Raw genomic sequence first — 15,125 nt, forward strand, 5'->3', positions numbered from 1 at the left:
GGCCTGCGAACACCGTTTTAGAGCTGTACCCTCAAAATGTAAGGAATTTTGGATCTCGCCACGATGTTCATCATAACCTCAAAAGTCATCAATCGTACTGCATGATAGAAGAGATAGGGAAGGGTTGACCGGAACTTAGCTCTAGAGACTAAACATGGGTTCCACTACTTCAAACCTCCAATAAGCAAAGTGGTGGCATTGCACCGGTTGATAGTCATCTACCACCTAGTACTGCCTGGTAACATAGAGGGGCGGCGTTCCTCCATGTGGTGTGGGCACCACACCTCGACCTCTGCTTACGTTGGTTCACACCTGGGTGGTCACCCACAATGTACTTGTGCATGGAGGTTATACCCAGGATTACTAACAGTCCCACCATCGTGAAGGTGCGAGCAGAGGATTTGGCTGTCACAGACCGTCTGGACTTTGCCGAAATTGGATCCACTTGACTTGAGTGTCACGCGAATATCAGTTCCATCAGCGTTTTAGACTCCCAGGTAGCAAGTACAGCTTGTCTGGCATATCTGAGGGAATATCTGTGACAACCTCAAGGACCAAACTTAATTCTCTTTGAAAATGCAATTAGCCAACAATCTTTCCCACTCTTGGAAGTGCTTCTGGAAAACTGATTTTGAAATTTTAAATGTCCTCGACCTTGAACAATGAACATAATCCAGATACTTTTTTACCAGATCTCGTGTATGAACTTGTTACAATTAAACATATACTGTCTCTTTTCAACCAATTGCACAAAGATAATTATGAATATAATTATGCATTCTAAGGATATTATAATAAAAATTAAGCATTATAAACATGCTAAATGCAATGTAATAAATAAAATATTAAAATTTAGATACAATTTCAATATCCTAGTACTCTTCACTGCTTTTATTAATACAGTGAACTATTTAAAATTTAGCACCATCAGAGATTCAGATAGATTTCAGAAAGGTGTATCTGTTGGTTGCACCGTTTCAGAGAAGCACATTTCAATGAATATGAAGCACTAACAACTGAAACTTATTTATATATATATTTATGACTAAAAGGTAGTGCTAGTAGTTAAAAATACAAGTAACAGTTCAGTTTTTTAAATGTAAACAAATAACAATAAAAAAAGTCATAGCAAATGTCATGTCCTGAATTTTCAATTTTAAATGCATGCCTAGTATAGAGAGGATATCACTGAATGTACTTCAGAGAAAAATACTTTTGCATTAGAAGATTAACAAATATATATTTTTCTTAAGAAATAACAACAAAGTATGTGCAATCTTTATCAATTTACTGACATTTTTATTTAATAATGTACTGTAGAGAAATTATGACTTGCAATTATAATCAATTTCTTGCACATAATAGATTGCTAACTTTAAAGTAATTTTAAAGTATTTTTAATTTTAAAAATATTATTACATTTTTATAACTGGGTATTTTAAATAAAATATTTGTATACCATTCATTATTACATTCTTCTAATTGAGTATTTTAAATAAAATATTTGTATACCATTCATGGTTGGAGTTTTCATATAAAAAATAAAAATATATACTTTTTTGAGAGAGGACAATGTACAGAAATAAGCTTCTACTAAATTTTAATAATAAGGAAAATGAAAAAAACTTAAATAAAAATGAAAACTTATCACAACATAATTAAAATCTGTTCTACCTTATGTGGTGACAAAACCAATACTCAAGTTGTAGCTGTGGGTTAAATAAATTTATACTTAAATCTTAATCTTGTAGCTTGAGATATTGGCATCAGACCTGGAAAGAGGGTATGTATGAATAAGAATGAAAAACTGAGAGGTGGGAGGAGATTAAGACCAAATTAATTAGAAAGTCTAGGGATTTATTTATAGTGGCAAATGTACTTCTACAGCATATATAACACAAAACACTGAGTACCCAAATGGATATTTTAAGAATGGATGAACCTGATATATAAAGATAAAAAGACTGACTATCAGGGTATTTTTCACCTGGGATGGGAAATAATAAATTAATGCATGTAAAAAAAAAAAAAAAAACAATAATAAATAAATTTTTAAACCAAATATTGGTTTATCAGTTCTTGTTGTCCTGAATTAGTATTAGTAGTGGCAAATTATGCAAGAAAGCAAGCTTGTAGAGCATCAGCTAAAAAAAAAAATACCCATGCCTAGTTCTTCCTTGAATTTATTCAAACTACCCACTTCCACAACAGATCCACTTCCAACAATCAACGACCCACTGGCTGAAGACAAACTTCCACACATCTACCCTGCAACCATCCTTCCTCAATTTGAATCTATGCCCCTCACATGTAAGTAATCTCAGCAAGAGGAAGTGTGCCATCAACACAACTCAATCCATTCACTCAAGAACTTACACCTCAATCAGATCTCCTTGTAGATGCTTAGTCTCTAGGTGTTATAATTTGTAGAACTGAAGTCTTTCTTGGTAGGAGCACCCTTTTGTTTCCTTCACCAATCTCACTGCCCTTCTCTGCACCCATTTCAGCAGATCTATATCCTTCCTGAAATGAGGCCTCCAAACCTACAGTACTCAAGATGCATTCCTAACCATGGCCTTGCACAAAGAAAAAATTTTCAAAGAATTTTCACTGGTTTGTCCTTGGACAGTGAGGTTGTTTTGCTCCTGCCACTTTGTCTTCCTTCTGTTTGGTCTGCTGCTGCTGCTGAAACCCTGGTATTACTTTATGGTCCCTCTGTCATTTTGTGGAGGATCTCATTTTTAAACAAGTGGAGTTTATTGTTGTTTATTTGGTTTTTAGGAGCATTAGCAACTAAGGCCATATTGCTCCAGGGATATGCGGTGGTCATTCCCTGACCTTTCTGCATCCTCCGTATTTGGTGATCACGGGCTCGAACCCCAGTCTAATCAAGAAGCGTGTGCTATGCACTGCTGCTCCTGCCCACCTGGCTACAGAGGCGCCAAGTGGAATTTATACCTTCTTTTTATTTGACAGCTTTCTCTATGGCTTCCTATGAAAAAGGATACTTTGAATTATTTCCTAGTATACAGTGAATCTGTACATAGCATGGAAGCAGAATTAAAGACTCAATCGAAACTACATTCCAAAGCATACAGAGATGGGTCAGATTTGTTAATCTTTCTATACATTCATATGTCCTTGGTGTGTTCTCCTGACCTTGTGAATCTTCAGTATGATTCTCCCATGCACACTTGGCCACATCTACATGTGGGACAGCACATGGCCTCTATGATTATTCATGTGTTCCCTGGGTTGTTGGAGTGTTAATTTTAGTAACTTGGAGCCTATAAAATGAGTGATGACACTGAAAGCTTTCTGTTGGAGCTATCTGCTGGCTAATGACTGGAAAACAAGAGTATGGTGATAATTCCTGGGTTGGTGGGTTTGGGGGAAGAGGTTGCAAAATGTAGTGTTTTCTTAAATGATCAGTAACACAATGTTGTCAGGATATTCATTCCCTTTGGCTAAACATATAATGTATTGCATCTCTTCTGTTAAGTTATCAACGCAATACAGCTTTAATGCTCTAATGAAAAATGGACCAGTGACACCTAACTTTGTCAAATATGGGCGCGATGACCAGAATAGCATTGATATTTGTTGAATTCCTCTATACTTTCATAAACATTCCATGGTCTCATCTGATCTAGAATATGTCTAGAAAGGGAAGTTTGTAATCAACTTCTACTTCCATTCCATTGAAAAAGTGATGTTGGGATGTCTGCTGAGGTTTGTAGGAAATGTTAAGTTCTTTTATGCCACTTGACAAGGTTATTATTGATGAGCCAGGATATTATTGACGTTATCTCCCCAAAAAGTTTGGGGCAGGCATTGCATGTTCCAAGGAAGATCTTTCAAACTTTTCCATAAAGATTTCTGCAAGTATTGTGGATATTGGGTTTCCCATCCGAATTCAGATTTCTAGATGTAGAGAGAATGCTTGAAAGTGAAACAAGATTTGCTAACTGAAATGTTGATTAACACATTAATTGGCACACTGCATCATGGGATTTTCTTTGTTTTTTTTTAAGGTCTTTATGTTCACAAGAGATAAAGCAGAATTCTGGCATGAATACAGAACTCACGTCAAAGAAAACCTGAATGACCCAGAGCTGAAACTGAATCTGTTGGAGTCCAGAATTCTTTTTTTTTAACACGTGCTATAATTTATTATTTCCCATGGAATGCAAAAAAATACCCACATAATCAACTTTCATCTTTTATCTTTATACTTCAGGTTCACTTCAAAATATCCTCTTGGGTTCATAAGTATATCAGACACTAAAAAATGCCCCTAGGTTATCTGATTAACTTTATCCCAAACTCTTATTAGTTTCATCACCACACAGAGTAGATTAGATTTTAGTCATGTGATATGGAAAGTATTTTGTTCTTTATTAACATTTTAATAAAAGAAGAGCTAATAATTTCCACACATTATCCTCTTATCAACAAACCAGTTTGCAATTTTATTTAAAATAGCCAACTGTCTTTTATCATTTAAATTTCTGTAATTGATTAAATTAGAAACATCTAAAAAAAATCAGTTTTTGATTAGTGTTATGCTAATTTGTGAGTGAAAACTTATATTATCCCTTGTTTCTTCTCTTCCTACTTTCTTCAGACTTGATAATGCAACCAAAAGAAGCTCTGAAATGTTGGATTTACGGCAAGATTATCCAGCTATTTGAAACTTATTTCATAGTAATTGTACTAAACTTAGGAACCAATAAATTATAATTTTTTTATGTTTATCATATTGAGTTCAGTATTTTATTCATCTAAAGTTAACCATCTACCCAAGGAATGTTATTTATGTGAGAGCTAAAAATCATTAAGATTTGTTTTTTCTACCATTATCACTTATCATGCACCTAACAAGCTGTATGTGCCAAGTTACTGTTGGCTGAAATTTACTGAATTAGCAATAGCATTAAAAGAGAGAGATGTCAACCCCCCCCTTTTTTTTTGCATGAATTCTAAAAGACAATGTGATCATTTGAATGAGTACTGGATCAGTATCTTAATATTTCTAGATTGTAAAATAATTTTCTGTAAACTGCACAAATCAACTGTTTGGAGCATGCATTCATTTGTGTGACATTTGAAATGCAATGATTCCCTTATCCTGTGGCCTTCCAACAAGAGAGAAACTCAATGTTCATACTATTTTTTAATTTTAAGTTGTTTCATTTATTGGTCATGTTGCTATGATTGGTTTACAGTATAAAAGTTGTGGTATTTCACAATATTTGGCTTTGGTGTTTTCAGGGGATGCTGGTCTAAATTTGTTTATAACTGGCTCATAAATTATTCTGTATTGGCTTCTATGTAAAGTATTCAAAATTTTTTGTATGCACACTCCTGCCTAAAAGTTTGGAATCGCATTTCATTTTTCTTAATTTTCCAAGTTTTTATTCAAACAGGACCAACTTGTTTACAAATTTTTATTAAATATTTCTGTTAGGTATAAAAATAAAAAAACAATATTTCAGAAATTTCCGAATATTTAAGAATTTCTAGAATATTTTAAAAAGGTGTAGAACCCTTCTGAATATGGTAGAGCATTGTAGCAGATTCTAGAAAATGGGAGTATTGTTTTAACATTATAGAAGATTGCAGATATGATTCTAGATTACTTTGCAATAACATAAATTGAGAAGTAAGAGCTGTAACTTATTATTCCATAAGAAGTATGGAATAATATGATCATGTAGCAGTCCAAAAACCTTTATTAAAACTGGAAAATTTAAAAAAAAAAAAAAATGTTGGCTTGGGCTAAGAGCCATCAACATTAGACAACTGAAGAGTGAAAAAATGTACTGTGGATAGATGAATCCAAATTTAAAATTTTTGGATCCAAGCATAAGTCTATGCGAGACAATCAACTAAAGAAAAAAATGGTGCTACATTGTTTAGTGCCTACAGTCAAGCACAGTGATGGTTCCAACATGATCTTGGGTTGCTACTGTTTTTCTGGAGTGGGCGACACCAGCAGAATTGAAGGAATTTTAAGAAAAGGCGGCTATAAAAACATTCTTGAACATAAATTCTCTGAACTTCAACTTTGTGGGAAAAATTTTATATTACAACAAGACAATGTTGCCTGACTTAAACCCAACAGAGCTTTTATGGAATCATCTAGACCAATGGTCCCAACCCATGTGGCAATAGAACCACATGGTCAGAGAACCACAAGAACATTTTGTCGACCCACTTGAAAAAGTTACTAATTTTTGTTACAAAAATAAAGTCTACATTTTTTTATTTTATTGGTATAAAATTATTACAGTGTATATATGTATGTAATTTGTACAAATTTCTATATCATAATATAAGGATTATTAAATATACAGATAAAAATTTGAATTTGAATACTGACCCACTATCAAAAAAAAACATGACAACCACTGATCTAGACCAAGTCCATGAAGTTTGCCCATCTTCATAAAATTTAAGAGAAACCTTAAGAGATTGCTTGGAATAATGTTAGTCAAAATGCTATTATAAAATTAATTTTATAAGTGTCTTGATTAAGGCAATGATATCTTGTGGAGGATATTTTTATGAAAAATCAGTATAGCTGTTAATATTAATCATTCAATATTTTTTTGCTGTAAATTTTTCAGTCCTTAATATAAATTCTTAAAATACTTTGTACTACACTGTTTTTTATATATTAAACCTTACATTGTCATAGCTAATTTCAAAAAAATTAACGAAAACTGTTGTCATATGCTGCAATTCCAAACTTTTTGGCAGGAGTGTATTTCATCCCCCCACCCCATTCTCTTCAATGTTTCTATATTATGCACTGGTTTTCACATAATTTGACAGAAACTTATACACCTAAATGCATGGGAATCCAGGCAGTAGAAACAAATGGCAGAGTAAATAAATAAAATTAAAAAACACAGAAGAAAAAAAAAACTGCCCATCATGGCTGAAAATAAAAATACAAATTTCGCTAGCTATAAAGATAACACAACTAGAACTATCTAAGTTAGCTGTAGTTTAAATAGTGAAATTCTGCATATATAATAAGCAGGAAAAGAATGAAGGAAAGAAGAAATGTCAGCCATGAATTCCATACTCTTCAGAAATCTGATGAGAATAACATGAAATAGCAAAATTTTGTAAACCAGTCAAAGAATCCAGGTCCTCTATGTAGTTAGCAGTTTCTAGTTAGTATGTGCAGAGTAGTGTTAGTGTGGTTTGTTTACAAGGGTTGCACTGTTTTAAACAGAAACACCTTTGAACAAGCAGTTCAAACAACGTGTAGTTATTGAGTCTGCCAACAAATATTGTCCTGTTTTAAATTCAAAAATGATATATTTTTAAACATTATGACTGGAGGTGAATCAGACTGACTACAATGATCCAAGAGACATGAGAAAGTCCCAAGAATTCCTACCATCAGTCCAAGCATCAGCCAATAAAGTAATGCTAACTGATTTTCGAGACTATTGGTGTTACCACACAAATTTTTTGGAAAAAATTATCAGTCAATTCAGTGTTCAATACAGTGAGACACTGGAAGATCTCCCAAAAAAAAAAAAAAAAAAAAAAAAAAGCCTGGCAAGGCAGCAGTGTTGCTTCAACATGACCTCAATACAGTCATGCAACAGTGGTAAGAATTTCATCACATTACACATCAATATAAACCAGTTCATACCATTGATGTGCATTAAAAGCCATTAACTTTAAAAATGTGTACACACATACAATACACACTGCATAACATGACAGAAACAAAACAGACAAATATAACTAATTGGCAGTCCTACTTGCTGATTATCAGGTCTCGGTGCTGTGGAATGATGGCTAATACAGTATTGGCTTTAAGAATGAAACAGATCAGATGATTTTGAACTTACATTATGTCATTTTCTGACATTATTAAAATGTTATTACAACCACTTTTCTTTCCCCTAATCATGTTTAATTACTCCCCATGATTTAGGACAAAAGCTTGCTTTTTCCTTTGTCCCCCTACTAGATATATGCTACTTCAATACCTTTTGAATTACATCTCACCCAGATGCAGCCATTCCTGAAGAAAACCCCAGGTAAGAAAATTCTTCTGCCTTAAAATATAATATTTCTAAAATTTAATATTCTAAAACTAGCCTATACTATCCTTTTTTGGAAAAATCCACAGTTTATTTTTAATCCATAATGGGAATGCAGATACACTACAAGGAAAAATCACAAATTATTGGCATTTGTCTGACTTTACAAAAATTAGCGGGTATCAACTACTCAAGTTGTCTATCCAACTGTCTAATAAAGTTTCGAGACTTAAGGACCTCCATAATTTTTTTTACACATTATGACTGGTAATCATATTTAAATGAATCGTTATCCTTTGCAGGTTATTTCCATTAAGAGATAACTACAATTTAAACCACTATTACAACACAAACAGTATCTTGTTCCCGGACCTATAAGAGTCACTTGGTCATATGCACTATTTTTCTCTGTGGTCAGGATGTCCCAGCAAAGTGAAAGATTGCATAAGAGCGATTGACCCTCGACTGGTCAATATGAAAGACCCAGTAACTTATCTCCTACTCTCTAAAGATCAGTTCTTTTGTGTGTACATTGATTTTTATTAATTTCATATATCTAAATTTAATTAAATTTATATTCTGTTTTCCAAACATATGCATCCATAATGCACCTATATCTCTCCCATATTTTGATTCCTATATACCTCTCCACCACATACGATACAGTTTGCCACCACCTACTTCTGTACAAGGTGTATAGCTTGACCAAGGACTTCCACCTGTCAAGTTTAATCCACTGCCTCTTGAAAACTTGATGCTTCTTTGTTGAACTGGTTGGGCAAAAGAAGCAGGTGGCACCTCCAGAAAAATGGTCAACCCAAGGAAGTGTTCTAGAACTTTAACATCCACACAAATGACCAGCCAATTTTTCAAAGAACCCAGAGCTTTTTATACGCAGATAATTTAGCTCTTGTCACCTGGGCAAAAGATTTTCAGAACCCCGAAAGCACCATGATTCAAGCCTTAATCAATATTGTTAAGGACTGTTTTCTTTTTTTGCCACTAATCTGATTTTCTTGATTATCAGCATATTTTGGAATCAGAATTTACTCATTCCTCTTCAATGAGTTAGGTAAGCAAAGATATCTCTACAGAAATATGTAGCACTACGTAGTCTTAATTAGCTTCAGAATTTTTTGAGCCAGTCCAAACGACAATTTTCTTGTTTTTTTCGTGATAGTCTTTTCCCAGCGTGATATCCTCTAAAATTAGGTTTTAGAGGAAGACCAAAAAAAATATATCTTTAGCCACTGGCAATTGCATGGGTTATAAGCATCAACATTGTTTGCCTGAATGACTTACAGGGATCAGGAATATCACTCACGCGTGTGTGCAGAACTCAAATATATTCACATTATTAGAAAAAAGTGATACATCGTAATTTCAAAAAATTCCATACTATTAGTTTTCACATCATCACACACAACAATTTCATGTCCATCATCTTGTTCACTTTAACATGACCAAATAGTTTCAGTATAAAATACTGCTCTTCAAAGTCTCACATTGGTTGAGTGCTATGACAAAAATGCCTTACAAGCAAATCCAAACAAAAAACTCAGCTCGTTCCATCTTAAAAACAAGGATGCTAACAGCCTGCTGAGCATCTCTTGGAATGGCATCCAGCTTAATTTTGATGTGCCCAGCAGTGCTGTAGTCGTAAAATTAAGCAGAAGGTATACTCTATGAATGTTGCTAAAAGCAGAGTATACTGTGCATTTTAATCGAATTCCAGAGGATATACAGCATATACTCTTGTGTGTGTGTACACACGGCATATTTACTTACTTATATATATGCCATATATATTAAAAATAAACTATAAGTATTAACTAAGAATGAAATGCTAATAAATTTATTTTTTAATTTTCAGTAATTTTAATTAATTACAATTTTTAATTCAGTAAATATTTTAATAATATTTATTTTTTCAAGGTGCTATCCAGTGCCTCAAAAACCAGAAGGTATATGATATCACCAAAAAAATCCAGAGTGTATACAGCATATACCCTCCACTACAGCCCTGGTGCCCGGTCTACCAAGGTGTCACGTTGGATTGCACAGTTACCTTTAAAAGACAACACAGAAAAAAAAATAAATAAATAAAAATCTGACTAAATTTGGAGTCTGAAACAACATCCTTCAGGGGTTCGTATCGACTAAACAGCAAGCTTATTAACATACATTAATAAACTATAATTATTACCCAAGAATCAAATACTAATAAATTTATTTTTTAATTTTCTGTAAATATTTTAATAATATTTGTTTTTTCAAGGCACTATCCAATGCCTCAAAAACCAGAAGGTATACGCTATTCACCTAAAAAAATCCAGAGCATATACCCTCCACTACAGCCCTGGTGCCCAGTCTACCAAGCTATCATGTTGGATTGCACATTTACCTTTAAAAGACAACACAGAAAAAAAAAAAATGACTAAACTTGGAGCCTGAAACAACATCCTTCAGGGGTTCATATTGACTAAACAGGGAGCTTATCAACACAGACATTAAGAACAAAAGCTTTAGCTTTATGTTTCTCAAATGCAGAATATGCCAGTCTTTCTGCACAAGACCCTCTACTAAATCAAACTTGCAGACTAGTGATCAGATGCCTCAAATCAATGCCAATGAATGTCAGACCTCAATTCAATGACCTTTATATACTGGCAGGGATTCACCTCCATCAGAAGAAATGTTAACAGCATAAAAGAAAGGACCAGAGAGCTACTTAATCCCAGATAGCCACTTGATGACCAACAACCAGCTGCATGTATTCCCTCGTCCCACAGAATCTTCCAGTATGAGACAACAACACTTTCCTCTCCTCCCAATAGTACTAGATTAAGACCCTGGCAAAAGGCAATTGCTAAACAACTGTGCTAACCACGAGATCTTAAACTACCATACTAAACTACGAGTAACACTCAGGCCTCCCAGCAGAATGGAACATGCATTATGAGCTACCACCCAAACCATGGTACATTTGTTGGATTGTCCTTTGTCCACTCCACCATGATCCACAGAGGACATTTCTTCTTGTTCGAACAATGCCATGCAGCATGCATGCTACTGGAAAAATATTTAACATACAAACTCATATGTTAAATGTGTAACTAATATTTAACGTTTTGTACCTCTTTATATGTTTTATACTTCGCAAGCCTGTATTGGTTTCAACTTGTTTTAATTTTTTTCCCCTTTATATGTGGTTAGTTAATATTATTACTGTTTTATTACCAAATAACCTGCGTGTTTATGAGTGTCTTGGGCCGGAAATAAATTCCTGAACTGATTTCAAAGCGACAGCCTCTAAACTACATGTATTGTAACCTCTGCCAAACTTTTCTGTGAAAGCAATGTTTAATTAAAAATTATATACTATCTACTGAATGCATTATATACTGCCGTGAATTTAACTTTGATAACGTCTTCAAACCACACAGTTCGCTAGTTTTAATAAAATAGGTAACTATTAATCCACCAGCTCAAGGAAGGCACACCAGTTCGAATTGTGCACGTGGCAAAAGGCCAATCTGGGTCACCGAACAGAATAACAAATGTTATGAGTGAATTAGAATTATAAGATATAATTATCATACCTGTAGACATTTATAAAATATAAAAGCAGACTGTCTTCTGCAACTTGACATGACACGTCCTATTGTCGAATCTTAAAGATGAGTAATTAACTTTTAACTTTCCAGGGTGTAAAAACATGACTTTTAATCAGTCACAGCAGAACACGATAAACAAATGCATATAGGACACGAATGGTTCTTAAACTCATTTCTTTAAAAAAGGTTTGACGCTGTAAATTGCAGAACTGATGACCTAATTCAACGCTCTAATAAAATCAAATAGTTATATTTTACTTATTACTTTTCGCTGTTAAAAATCATCACCAACGTTAGTACACTGGTACGGCATGCACGTACAACCGTATGATGAAATCACGCCCTCTTATGGACAAAAGGTAAACAAAATATTGGGGGAAAAAATATTTCCCAGGGTGTCGTTGAATAATATGATACAGTAGACTTTCAGAATAACGGCGCCTTCGTGGATTCAAGGTGCCATTTTTTCGATTTTTCCGTTATCTAAAAAGTTTTATTTTTAATAAAAAAAATAGCAGAAATAGTGAGGCTAAATAAGAAATAGAGAGATTAACAATGCAATTTTATTGATTGCACATAAAAGCATAAACATCTTGACGACCAATGTTATACAATGAACTGCCATTAATACACTCCTGCTTACGTCCCCGTTCTATTTCTTTTATTACATTAAGTTTAGTCTGTGCTGTAGCACAGTGGTATTGTCATCGTCCTCCACACACCAGGTGAAAAGGCCCGGGTTAGAATCACGTCGATGACGTGAGGAACTTTTATGGGTCTGTTTACTCAGTGGCTCAGTTAGTCGGTCCTAGGCGTAGATAGCAAGGGTCTCCCCCCCCCTGCTGCAGAGATTTTTTTTGTCCAGCAAAACAGGCAAATCGGCCAGAGAACAGACGCAGTTTACAGACACAATACCATGGATATACGAATTAGCATTCCGAATGACCCTAATGAAATAGTTTGGATTGTATCGAGTTTGTTACTAAGCTTTAACGCTGTTCTTTTATTCTCTGTATGAAGTTTATTAACTTTAGGAGCCATTTGAGGGGTTTCTAATTTAAAATAAATGTAAAAGACGTATAATCCGTGATATCAGTACAGAATTCACTTTCAAAAAGGCGAACTTAAACATATAAACTGATCACGTGACTTGCCGTTTTCTTTTTTTCGGCACTGCAAGACATACACCGATGAGCCAAAACATTATGAGCAGCGAGTCGTTATACAAATCGAAGCAACTGCAGGTGAACTACGGCGCGTGCGCTGTTCGGGACACTGTAGAAAAAACACCTGATACTGGGCTCTTCAATAGTGTTACTCTTGTTCTTCAGATAGGAAAGACAGCGGAGTTAAGCGAGTTTGACGAAGGCCAAATTTTAATGGCCAGACGACTGGGTCAGAGCAAATCTGAAACGGCACGGCTGGTGGGATGTTCACTGTCACCCGTGGTTAGAATACTGGTGTGCAAAACTTAAGGACCAACACTATTTCTAAAGGTTACAACCAAAAAATCAAACGAAACAGTCTGTGGCGATTTGCATTACTTGCCCGTTCAGTAGAAAGCTAGTGCACATGCTATCTCATCACCATTCAAAAAAATTTGAATCGTGATGAGAGGGTTCACATAAACAGATAAAAGCAGCAGTTTAGTGCAAATTACCAAATGGTGAGCACGATTGTTACAGACGTTCGATTCGTTTCATACAGTGCTATAGACAACAAAATGGCCAGTAGACAATATCCGGATGACTTTACACGGGGTAGAATAATTGGGAAGCTCGAGAACAACAGGTACAACTGTTCGAAGGACCAGTGGTGGTCATCCACGAAAAACCACTCACAATGATGACCACCGCTATATACTTCTCTAGGCAAAGAGGGACCAACACCAGACAGCAGGATCAATTGCAAACCAGCTGCACAGGACGGCAGGATATCGCGATTTACTGTGGCCAGGCGACTCCACAAAGGGGGACTGTTTGCTCGACGGCCAGTATGCTGTGTCCCTTTAACACCTGCCCATCGGAACACCGTTTACAGTGGTGCATCGAACACAAGGACTGGACAGCAGCGCAACTGGGTAATGTACTCTTTACTGATGAAAGTAGATTCAGTCTCAGCAGCGATTCTGGACGTCAGCTAATCTGGCGAGAGGTTGGCGCATGGTATCACCCCGAAATCATCACTCAAAGGGATCGATATGGCGGTCGAAGTGTTCTCGTCAGGGGAGGTGTTATCTTGGATGGAGGTATAGGTATAGGCAAGTTGAGGGTCTGACGGCTCCGGGGATTTCTCCCATCTGCGCGTATGTTCTATGTATCGAGTGACAGTACCCTGTCTATACCAGAGGTTTAAAAATAATGTATGGGTCATGTGGTATATAGTTTGTTGTGCCCATTGTTCATCCGGCCTGTTGGCCGCTGGGCCCCCAGTGACCGGCGTTACCATACCTAGCGACGGGGATGCCGGCCGGGTGTACCAAGAGACTAATTATACTCTGGCAGGTCCTGCCACTTACTTTCCTGGGATTTCGGTGACTAGGACCTAAAATAAAGGTTGGAGCTATCGGTGTTGATTTAAGTAATATTGCATTTAGAAAGCGCTGCGTGGGGTTTTACGCTGAAAGAACTATTTCTAGAGAGGCTAAAAGGTCGGGCAAAATTTGATGTGATTTAAATTTGGACATGTGGGGCAGTCGTTGTACAAGAGAAAGTGATGGGAGGGAGGATGAAGACGGGGAGATGAAATAGGAAGAAGAGGGGTCGGATAGGAAGGTGACTCCCCATTTTCAGTGGGGCATGCCCATGACCCACGACAGTGAAAATATGGAGAGGCGAGAGGAGAAGAGAAAATACCCCGCGCCCCGAAAAAAAAAAACGCACAAGGGGGAGTGCAGTTTTGGGTCGACAGTAGGCCATCCAAATCATCCTGAAGTCTTGTCTTTCTGTGGTATGGTGAGGTTTTTTTTTTTTTTTACTTGTTTGATCTCCTGCATTCTTTCTAGTCGGGTTGCCTTTGGTGTATTTCTATCATTATTTTCCTTCTAGAAAATAGATTCTGGGCATATTGACTGAGTGCCTTGTAGTCCTCTTGGGTGTCTAACAGTCTGGGTTCTTGGTTGTCTGGGATATATTGGATTGCCGTTATTAGGCGTTATGATTCGTCATACAAATCGCACTCAAACATTCAGTGTCTCCAGCATTCTGGGTTGCCACAGGGACAGTCCGCGTTATTTATGATGCCAAGTTGGTGAAGTTTAGCTTTAAACGGGCAGTGTCCTGTAAGGAGGAAGAGGGTATTTCGTCCAGGGTGAAACCATGCTGGCGCCTTAGGGTACAACTTGGTGACAATGGGGAGGAATCTTCTGGTCATTGCACCTTTTTCTGTGGTTCTCCATCTCCTCTGCCAAATCTGGACGAGGTGGTCGGTGATC

The 15,125-nt window shown here is 36.0% G+C and overlaps 1 long non-coding RNA gene across 1 annotated transcript in view; it reads right to left on the minus strand.

Annotated features, from left to right (window-relative positions):
• The window catches only part of LOC150086172 (uncharacterized), a 45,646-nt gene extending 33,803 nt beyond the window's left edge, over positions 1-11,843 (minus strand). Inside the window, exon 1 of the long non-coding RNA XR_016546958.1 lies at positions 11,678-11,843. This is a non-coding gene — a long non-coding RNA (uncharacterized LOC150086172). The remainder of the gene's footprint in view (positions 1-11,677) is intronic.
• Between the last annotated feature and the right edge of the window lie 3,282 nt (positions 11,844-15,125).

The sequence above is a fragment of the Mastigoproctus giganteus genome, chromosome 5, assembly GCF_048544385.1.
Source record: "Mastigoproctus giganteus isolate SK-2022 chromosome 5, ASM4854438v1, whole genome shotgun sequence".
NCBI classification, from domain to species: Eukaryota; Metazoa; Arthropoda; class Arachnida; order Uropygi; family Thelyphonidae; genus Mastigoproctus; species Mastigoproctus giganteus.